This window comes from Acartia tonsa, chromosome 7, assembly GCF_053477335.1.
Source record: "Acartia tonsa isolate MP-2025a chromosome 7, ASM5347733v1, whole genome shotgun sequence".
NCBI classification, from domain to species: Eukaryota; Metazoa; Arthropoda; class Copepoda; order Calanoida; family Acartiidae; genus Acartia; species Acartia tonsa.
This window is the reverse complement of record NC_137266.1, coordinates 2,622,469-2,633,772: the sequence shown is the minus strand read 5'-3', so window position 1 is coordinate 2,633,772 and position 11,304 is coordinate 2,622,469.

Here is an 11,304-nt window from a genome sequence, read left to right as displayed (position 1 = left end):
TTGTTATTGACAAAAAAAATATCCCATATTACATATGGATAAAAACAAACTTTTTGAAGTTTATGCTTATATTATTAGTTTAGGTTAGGTTAATTTGTCTTTGCTTATTTTGGAATTAGTTTTATTTCTAAGTTTTGTATGAAAAACTACTAAACGATGCTTTTCCTTTTAGACAAATCAATCCTTATCTGTCTTTTAAACATTTAGAATAATAAAAGAAAAACAAGAAAAATCCATTTACTTTCTTTGATAAAACCTTAAATTCCCTGCTAACCTGAAATAATTATGTTTAAACACATTTTGTTGGCATATTATCATAGAGGTAATTCACTTTCAGATGAAATAAAAAAAAGTTTTGTGTGTTTATTGTTTTACTTTAAGTAAGGTTAGATTATGTTATTTTGTTTACATGGTAGTCCCGCAGGGTTAGAGCTACCCACAGTAGTTAGGTTAAGGGATCTTCCCTATTATTTTGAAAGTATTCCAGTAAGGTTCTATGCGAGCTAGGCACTTTGAGAGAAAAGACCGAAAAACGCACTATAGATAGTATTTTTGTTTTTTACCAATCCAAATTTTGATTTTATGTTGCTATGCTAACAACATCACTAAAGTTTAACTGGGAATAAATGTATGAATGAACTTGCGAATTTTATCCACAAACATTATTTTCTCCAAAGACATTTGCTTCTAGCTCATAGTTTGACAAGCGGTTGAACCCTAGCTTTTAGCTGTATTCGAATGGAAAATAATAAAATAGCATAAAACCAAGGCTCAAATCTAAAATAAAATAGTGCCATAAATCCTTCCCAGGATCTCTGTTAAGCTTCCCTGCAGTTGAAAGTCAGTCAATTCATTATTTTTCAAAATCTTAGCAATACCTTTAGGAACTTTAGAGCTCTTAAGGATAAGACAATGGACGATAAAGTGATGTACAACCCCAATTGTGTTGAACAAAACTACCCCTTATGTAAATGAAATTAATGATGGAAATTTTTTCAAGACAAGATCTAATAAAAGTCACCAAAGTTTAAAAGCCAACAAATTAGAGAATATGTTTAATTTTATAAAACTTATTTAACTATTTACAGTCCAGTCCCTGACAAAATTAATTTGTTTCCACCCTGTGGTGTTTAAAAGGAAAAGTTCTAAGAATTGTTTTATGGAAAATACTATAAACAGACATATGGACATACTAAAGTACTAAAAAAGAGCAAAAATTTTAGTTTTGAAATTAAAAACAAAGCATTATCTTTATCTAGTTGTATTTACTTTTAGAGATTATTTTTCCTCATTTCTAAAAAGTTTTTTTTCAAGCAGTCTCTGAGATCTTGACTGACATAATTCTAGACATTTTTTATTTAAGATATAGGATTTTACATTTTCTTATCCCAGTTTTTCACTCTGTTTCAAGCCCCGTGGGATACTCTAAAAGAAATCACAGTTTTTCTTTTATAGACAAATAGAATGGCGGTTGCGCCAACAGCAATTTGCCTTTATGAAGTCTTTCTAACATTAAGTATTCAATTGGTTCAGTGGTTGGCAAAATCTTAGGGGCACTTGAGGAGTTAGGGTGGTATTTGAATTTGATAATCAAAATTTTGGAGGGCGATGTCTCTTGGGAGGGTGGTGGTACCCTTCCCAAAAAGTCAAACACCTTCTCAGGACCTATGAGAAGGTTCAGCGGTTACATACAAACATAAAAACAGGCAGATATCCTGTTACTTTCATATTTGAAAAGAAAGAGGCGGGGGGGGGGGGGGCAGTAAAAACCCATACCAACACATTTAAAACGACCTCCTTGAACAGTACAACAAATGCTAACCAGTACTTTCCGAGATCTTCAGATTCAGACCAGTTGGCAATTGACTACTTTGATTGAACTATCTAATGGTCTATCACAACCCTTAAAAATAAATTTACAACTACTTCTGAAGACTTAACTCAGTAATTGAAGGCAGACTCTTTCTATATATACATATTTATATCAGAGTAAAACTTTTCTATTTTTAACATTATGTATTTTATAATTAATTAATTCTTTACTATTTAAAAATATTGCAAATAATATGCGTTTTATTGTCTGATAGTTCTCCAATATTAAAAAGTTTATTTAATTTTGTTGTTATTGAAATAAGAGACACATTGCGGTTAAAAAATAAACTAGAATAGGAAAGAATTTTTGGTGAAAGTAGATTTATAGCCTGCCCAAGCAAGAATATGGGCACTCTTTCTTTCTTTCACTCTCTCTATCTCTCTCACTCTCACACACACAAACACTCAGTCTCTTTCCCTCTTAAACACAATCACTATCTCTCTATCTCTTTATCACCCAAAAACTCACTCTGGTGAAAGTAGATTGTTTCACCATAAAGCCTTCCAGCTAGGCTAGAAAATGTTTCTTTTTCTCTCACTTACACAAACACTCTTTCTATCTCTCAAACAAGTTCACTCTTTTTTTTGTGAAAGTAGATTTGTCATTTCAAAATCTACTTTCAAGAACATATTATTTATCTATCTTATAAACACATTCATGAGACCTCCAATGGGGGGAGGGAGGAGGTAAAGGGCTAATTCACCCCCCAAATGAATTTTGGGGTGAACAAACTTTTTTATTTTTTATTTTTACTTCCCCCCTACTACAAAAACAAGTGTTTGGACATCCTTGCCTCTATGATTTAAAGATTACCAACCCCCATTTTAAAAAAATTTGTTTGGGATGCCAAAGGCTTTTACTAAGTGGCTAAAAACAATGATTATCTATTTATTGGTCTTTTACAACCCTAAAAATGAATGAAATCTTCACGAAACTGAATGCAATGCTATTTAATATGTGTAAAATAGCAGACTCTGTTTATATATATATTTATAAATAAACACAAACTTTCTTTTCTTAACATTATGTCTTTAAAATCAATTCCTTTTTCATTGTTTAAGAATGTTATAAATATTAAGCGTTTTATTTTCTTATGATTCTCCTTTTTAATAAAAAAGTTTATTTTGTAATGTTGTTATTTTTATTGGAGACACATTGCGTTTAAAAAATAAACAAGATAATTAAAGAATTTTTGGTGAAAGTAGATTTTTTACTATAAAGCCTTCCCAACTAGACTAGAAAATGTTACTTCTGTCTCTCTCTTTCTCTCTCATGCAAGAACATATGCTCTTTCTCAAACAAGCTCACTCTATCTCTCTCTCTCTCTCTCTCTCTACCACTTACAAACTTTCTGGTGAAAGTAGATTTTTCACATGGATGCCTTCCAAGCTAGGCAAGAACAGTCTCTCTCTCACTTACACTCTTTCTCTCTCTCTCTTACCCACACTCTTTCTCTCTCTTTCACATACAAACACTTTCTCTCTCTCTCCCTTTAACACACACAAACACACCAAAACACTATCAATTTCTAATTCATCATATGTGAATCTGATTGGTTGACCTTTGCTTTTATGGTTGTCCAAAGTACTAAGATTTTTTGTCTAAAATTTACAATTCCACAACTACTAAACTGATTGAGTTCTCCTCTATTTTTCTCATCCATTTCTGTACATAGCCCCCTAGATAGGAGGGGTTCTGTTGCTAGTATTTATAACATCAAGTATTAAAAAATAGAGGCAGTTATATGTTATCTTATTGTTATAGTGGTAACTAGTGGTAACGCCTCTAGGAGCACTTAAGAAAGGAAAGTATTTGATCCTCCCCTTATTTTTTTAGGAGGGGGGGGGGTTGTTTAAGGGACCATTTCTCTTTACAGTCATTTTTCTTGTAAAGGAGAACCATATCGGTTTAGTAGTTAGCGTGATTTTAACATTGACCTTCTTGACCTTCTTTATGTATATTATACAAATCAGCACATTGCAAGATCTTTATCAGACTTCTTTAACTGACAACATTGGATATTAAAATTATTGGTATCTTACAACCTTAAAAATTACATTATTAGATGGAATGTGTTGATGAGTAGGTTTAGATGTATGTAAATTGGTATACTTTACATATATTTATATGTATAACTAAATACAAATTTTCTTTTTACAACGTTATGTTTTTAAAATTAATTCCTTCTTCATTATCTAAGAATATTATAAATAATATGCGTTTTATTTTCTTATAATTCACCAATAAGAAAAAAAGTTTATTTTGTGATGTTGTTTTTTTTTATTAGAGACACATTGCGTTGTAAAATAAAACTAGAAAATTTTTTTTTGTTGTGAAAGTAGATTTTTCCGTTTATAGTCTTCCAAGCTAGTCAAGAACATGTATTTTTGTCCCTCTCACTCACTCATTCTCGTTTTCTCTCTGTCACACACACACAAAAAAACTTTGTCTCTTTTCTCTCTCTCTCTCTCTCTCTCTCTCTCTCTCTCTTCCTTCCTTCCTTTCACACTCACGCACAATCTCTCTCTCTCTCCCTCACAACTCACGCACAAACACACACACACACACTAACAATTTCAAACTTGATTTTTGTCAATCTGATTTATTGACCTTTGTTTAGTTTTAACTGCCAGCTATTATATAAACCCTTTAATATAAAGGATTTACTTAAAGTTTTGGTAACCACTGAACCAATTGAGTTTTCCATCTTAGAGATATATATAGGTCGAGGGATTGTTTTAGGCTATTTTATGTCCTTCCTTAACCCTTTAATATGAAGATCCTAGATGCTAGTTGGGCCGCCGCTAGTATTATATAAAGTTTATTTTGTCTGAAGCTTAAGATTTCAACAACTTCTAAACTAATTAAGTTCTCCTTTATGAAAAAGCATCACATAGGTCACTGGATGGTTTTAGGCTATTTAAGTTTTTGAATTTATCCTTGCTATGGTATTAAGCTATTTTTCTTTCCCCAATTTCCCTTCTAAATAGGTAGAGGCACAGTCACAGTAATTAATTATTGATGCTATCCTTTATTTTTTTTGTTTTGGGGGAGGGGGTGTGTTTCTTTTTGGAGGGTGAAAAAAGCACCATCCTCCAAAAAAAGATGTTTCACAATTAGAGTGGGTTACCTATTAGACTGTAGATGGATATTATCTCTCTTCAAGTCAAATATTGTATAATGGGACTTTTACACCCCCAAAAATCTTGATTACTGTATCAGCATGGATGGTTAAAAACTAACATTGAGTTAGGCAATTACAATCACCTATTTATATATTAATACATTTTTTAATTTTCGAAATGATTTTGTAAGTTTTAAACTTCTTTATTATTTACAAAATACTTATAATGATAATATAACACTGCAATTTGTTGAAAAAAGTTCTCTTAATGATAAAAAAAGTTATATATTTTTATCTCAAGTTGATACAGTGACACATAGCGGTTTAAAATCAAACTATAACATACAGATATTTAGTATTTTACTCAATAGAGATATTTTGAAGTGTAATATATTATAAATCTCGGTTCCAGGACAAACGTCAGTGGGGACAAACGCAATCCTATAATATAAAGTAGTAAGCGTTTTTTGTCTGTCCCGAATGATCTCGCTACCCGCTGAACCGATATTGTTCTCATTTACAGTGAAGCTTCTTATAGGTCCTGTGAAGGTTTTAAACTATTTTTGAGGAGGGTGTCTTCACCCCCCTCCCCCCTAAAATAAATTTTTGTTTTATTCTTTTGAAACTCAAATTTAAAATGGTATGAGGTCGACTTTTCCCCCTCCTACCTTAAGTGCCCCTAGAGGCTTCTAGGGGCGTAGCCTCTAGTCTATAATACAAAGTAGAACGATGTCTGTCTGTCTGTCTGTCCGTCTGAAGCTTAAGATCTCAGTAACCACAGAACCGATTGGGCTCTACTCTTTAGGAATTATACCTACTGGTCCTGTGATGGTTTTAAGCTATTTTCTTGGGGGGGTGGGACACCCCTAACCCCCCAAAAAAATGAAAATAACCCCCCCCCCAAAAAAAAATTTTTTTTTTACTTTTTCTTTTCAAATTTAAAATACGAAAAATTAGGTTGCTCAAACCTCTTGGGGCAAAGCCCCTAGAGGCTAGGGGCGAAGCCGCTAGTAAATAAAATATTAATTATTTAAGTTTTTTAATACAGGTTAGGTTAGGTTAAGATATGAATGTACCAATAATCCCCTCCGCTGGGATAAGGTATTTAAAAAACACATAAAATGGTTTAAAATAATTTAGTTTAAGTGTCTAATCCGAAGATCGTGACTCCTGCGATTGTCCCATGACCAAAATCCCCTTTTTTGGAGGAAAAAAATACAGTTCTAAAAAAATGTCTAATCTGATCTCACGCACACATACACACATTCACACACACAAACACACACACACGCACACCCTACATGCACTCACACACGCGCACGCAATTGGGCACAACCAGACGCTTTCACCAAGTTCAATGCACACAGATAAACTAGGGATCTAAAGGGATAAGACAAAGGCCGATGAATTGATGATGATGCACAAAATTTTCCCTTATGTATATTGCAATAGGAAGTTGAAACGTTTTGGACACTCTACTTAATGAACCAACAATTTAAATTCAAATTATAGTTTTTGAGCCAACACATAAGAAAACTTTATTATAAAACTTTGGAGACTAGTGTAATAAACAGGCTAATGTTCCATTCCTCCCAGCACACATTGGTGACTCAAACACAAACCTACATCCAAAATACCGACAGTTTCAATGGTCGCACACAAACACACACACACACACATACACATACACACACACACCACACAAAAAAAAAAAAAACATTCTATTGATAGTACTACAACGTGGATCGAAAGGCCCCTAGCAGATGAACTGAAATTAGTTTCCGAATGTGAACACATTTTCCTAGGTGTTTCCCAATCCTATCTCAATATTTGCTACTAGCTAAAAAACCTTCAAACTTCAAAAAAAAATCTAAATTTGAATGTATTAACGATTTATACATTATACATTCAAAGTTTTAATTTTTCAAATTTTGATTTTTTTTTTGGAAGTTTGAAGGTTTTTTAGCTAGTAGCAAATATTGAGATAGGATTGGGAAACACCTAGGAAAATGTGTTCACATTCGGAAACTAATTTCAGTTCACCCCCTAGCAACCAAGGGTTATGTATTCAAAGGGTCAGAAAATATCTTTCAACCATCAAAAGTTGTAAATTTGAAAATATATTAGCCTAAAACCATCAATGAGATTATGTGTAGCTTTCCTATAAAAAGAAAGCTCAATTACTTTAGAAGTTATTGAGATCTTTAGCTACAAACAGAAAATCTTAATAATTTTTAGAAGAGGGTAAATTCCTTTATTCTTTCTTCTAAAAGTAAAAGGATGTGTGTCTGTCTATTTGTACCGAAAAATATCAACAATATATAATTTCTTTTATCAGAAAAGCTTAGTATTTGCAACATGAAGTTTTGTAAATTCTTTTTTTGGGAGGATACCTTTGAGAAATTTGTCCTGAGAAAAAAAAACCAACCCTATTTTTTTTAAAGCGCAGCTTTTCTATAATTATGGTCGGTCCGTCCGTACGTCCTATCGATTCCTGTAGTAGTGATTTTTTTATGTGATTATCCGATTGATCTGATTTTTGGTATACTGATTCCTGGGACAACAAACTACAATATTATAAGCAAAGCAACTCTATAATCAAGTTCTAAAGATGTAAGTATGTCCATAAACATTATCCTGTATCAATTATCAGATTTTCAACAAACTAACTTATGATTTTGCTTTGACTCTTATACATTTATATTCTGATTATTCAGTTCTGACACTATACAAATGTTAATGTCCGTTTGTCCTACCCTTTCAGTGCTTCGCTTTTATGAATGTTGTCATCCTTGTTATACAAAGGTTTTGGACATAATCGTCCTTGTATTACATAAAACCAAACCCCAGGGAAGGAGGGGATAATGGGATATTGTGAAAAACTAGTCCCCAAAGTTTTATAAAAATATGCTTTCTTTGTCGTTTACTTAACAACTTTGGTGATTTTGCTTCATTAGTGTCCACACATTTCAACCACTAATCGTAATCTACAAAATTGTAATTTTGTGTGTCATCATTGGGGATGTATATCAATTTATCATCCATTGTCTTATCCCAAGCCAAAGTTCCAAGATCTAAAAATATTATACTGTACACTTTAAATTGTAAAAGTTTACAAATTTAAAGAAATGAAACTATAAATTTATGGGTAGTTCAACCTTTTTTACCAGTGGATCAAACAAAATTTCCCCTTTTTTCATAATTGTAGAAACATGTTTCTAATAATTATTCAACCTAATCATAAGATTAAAACGAGTTTTGTTTTGATATTTGTCCGTAAATGTCTGTAATATGATGCTAAGCATGATTATTGAATATGGCTGAGAACCGGTTCTAATCCAGCGGATTATATAAAATATATTGATCATAATGTTACAAGCGAAGCATCACTATAATCAAGTCTAAAAATATTAAGTATATTCATATTAATTAAGCACCTTATATTTATGCAATTTTAAGATTAAAATTTTCTTGTAGACTTCTGAATATTATTAACTCGTTGCTACTCTATATTTATTGAATGGTCGTATGTCTATCTGCCTCATTTGTTTAGCTTTGATGTCATCCTTGTTTTAAAAAACAGGGTGGAGGGGGGGGGGAGAGAATGGTCTTTTTTCCTATTTAAGGATTTGTCAATTTATGGTTAAAAGTATTAAGCCTATAATTGTACATGTAAAACAAATTTGAGAAAATTATTAAAGTGAAGCTTTTCTATAATTATATATGGTCGGTCCTTCTGTCCGGCCATACGTCTGTCCGTCCGTTCGTGACTGATAGAATTTTTTCGTTATTTAATATTCAGGCTTGTTGGAATAGTCCTATCGATTTCATGGTGATTCCTGTAGTAGTTAGGTACGATTTAGAAAGAGTAGCAACTCTATAATCATTACCAAAATGTCCGTACGCTCATTTTAAATATGTTGATTTTTTTTTACTTTTTCAACAAATTTTTATGTGATCTGACTATCCGATTGGTCTGATTTTTGATAACTAGGAAAACATAGTACAATATCCTAAGCGAAGCAACTATATAATCAAGTCCTTAAAATTTCAGTATGTCCTTAAACAGAATTCTGCATTTAAGAAGTTTTGCAAAAAAAAATACGTATAAGCCGAATCCATCCCTTACCCAACAACAGGCGGATGGATTAAAACACGGTCACGGGTCATAGATAAAAGTTTGACAAATAATAAGGCCACCTGCCCTAACTCAGAACTTAACCAGGGATGGAAGGAAAAGAATGTTGGTCTCCAAAGTTTGGTTAAAACGTTGGTAACTTTTCTTGTTTGGTTGGTACAAACTAGCAATGTCTTGATTATTCTACCAATAATTTCAATGCACTGAAATGGTAAATATGTTTATCATAATTTGTTGGCTTCATCAATATTGTCCATTGTCTTATCCCTTAACCCAGAACCCTTCACCAACCGGTCACATACTATGAATGCCCCTGTGAAGCTAAATGTATCAATGGATATAGTATACTTAGATATATTGACAAAGAAGAATGTGTAATCAATTTAGGTTGCTAATTTGGATCTTATTTATTGTTCAGTTCGTTCATCCAGTAGGTTTCTGATTTGTTAAATATCGATTACTTTACATAATTTTAAAAATCGGCGTTATATATAGTTATATATAAATTTATATCCTAATTAAATACTTTTTTGCTTTAATGTAAAAACACCACATACCATAAAATACTCTCAAAGTTGCATCATAAGAGTTTTGTCCCCCAAACACCTGCATTTTATTGAACTACCCCCTTTTCTCTTATTTTGTAAGATGGTAAATCTGCCTTCTCTCGTTACTTACTCGTTAAATTATGCCTTTGGTAGGTTAGGGCTATGAGGGTAATGAGTGTTTTAGTTTGATCTTGAAGCCATTGTCAAATCTCGCGCTGAAATAACCTATATGACATTTAAATATTTATTTCTACAAGAAACAATATATCGAAATAACCTATATAATTGAGGAAATAATAGTTATTTATATCATCTTATTATAGACAACTTTCCGCGGATATTAAAAGAAATACAAGATTATAACCAGTTTTATTAGACCCAAGGTCCGAAGGCCAGGCATAACAAAACTGGTTTTCTTTTTATGATTTTGATTTTAATATTTGTAGTAAAGTATTTTCAATAGAGTGCTATACATGATTTTTTAGTATGGCATTCGGTAAACAATCAGTTTCGAAGCCATACTGGAAATAATTAATTTTTTAGTTGTAAATTTATAAGAGCTCTACTATACAAAACGAGCATGTTTACTATTGAACATCTTTATTAGACATGGTTAATATTGTATTTACAACGTTTATATGTTTTGTTTGACGATTACGATCACACAAACAGCTGTCTAAAATAGTTTTTCTATATCTATGTTAACTATCTCTAATAAGCCGGGGCCCATTCTTGGTTGAGATGTTTACACAATGTAGACAATATTAAATTCAAGCAATTTGTATATTACCGATGGCAGAACGAGTAAATAAAGTGTCAATTGTTATCTCTAGAACTACTTCTCTCTTTTAATCTTTTATCCTTAAATTTTCCTTTATCTTTCTCTCTCTATATATATTTAAATTTCTATATCTATCTTTCTCCCTCTTTTTCTCTCTAATCCAAAGAAATAACATGAGGACTGAGAATAGAACTAAAATATATCTCGCTGTTTTGATTAAACATCTTCTGAAACCATTTCTTTCTGCTATTTTCTCAATGTTTTGAAACCTTGTGCCGAAGGGTTGATAGATAGATACTCATTGGTCAAAACACTTTTCCAACATTTTTTATTGGCCCTAATTTTGAGTAAGTAATAAAAGTTACTTTTTGTAATTTTTGGTTCAGTTGACGTTGGATTTTGGGTTACAATGGTTAAAATGTGTTGACTTTTGTGAAAAAAAAGAGTTATAAAAGTGTTTCAAAAACATTGTATAAGTGACAAGGCATTTGAAAATTACCTTATACATTTACCAAATTGATCACTCTTTTTTATGACAAATATTTGCTCTGTAATTCAATTTGTACATTTTTCCATCTAGACTTTTATATTGACCTCATGGATGTCTTATAATTTGCTTAATCCTATTATATAAAGTAGTAAGATTTTTTGTCTTTAGCGAAGGATCTTGCTATCCGATGAACCGATATGTGTTTCCTTTACAGTGAAGCTTCATATAGATCCAAAGAATGTTTTTAACTAATTTGAGGGATGGTATCTCCTCTCTCCCAAAAAAGTTCTCTTTTTACTTTTCTATTTAAAATTTAAATTTAAAATGGGGGAGTGGACTCCCCCCCTCCC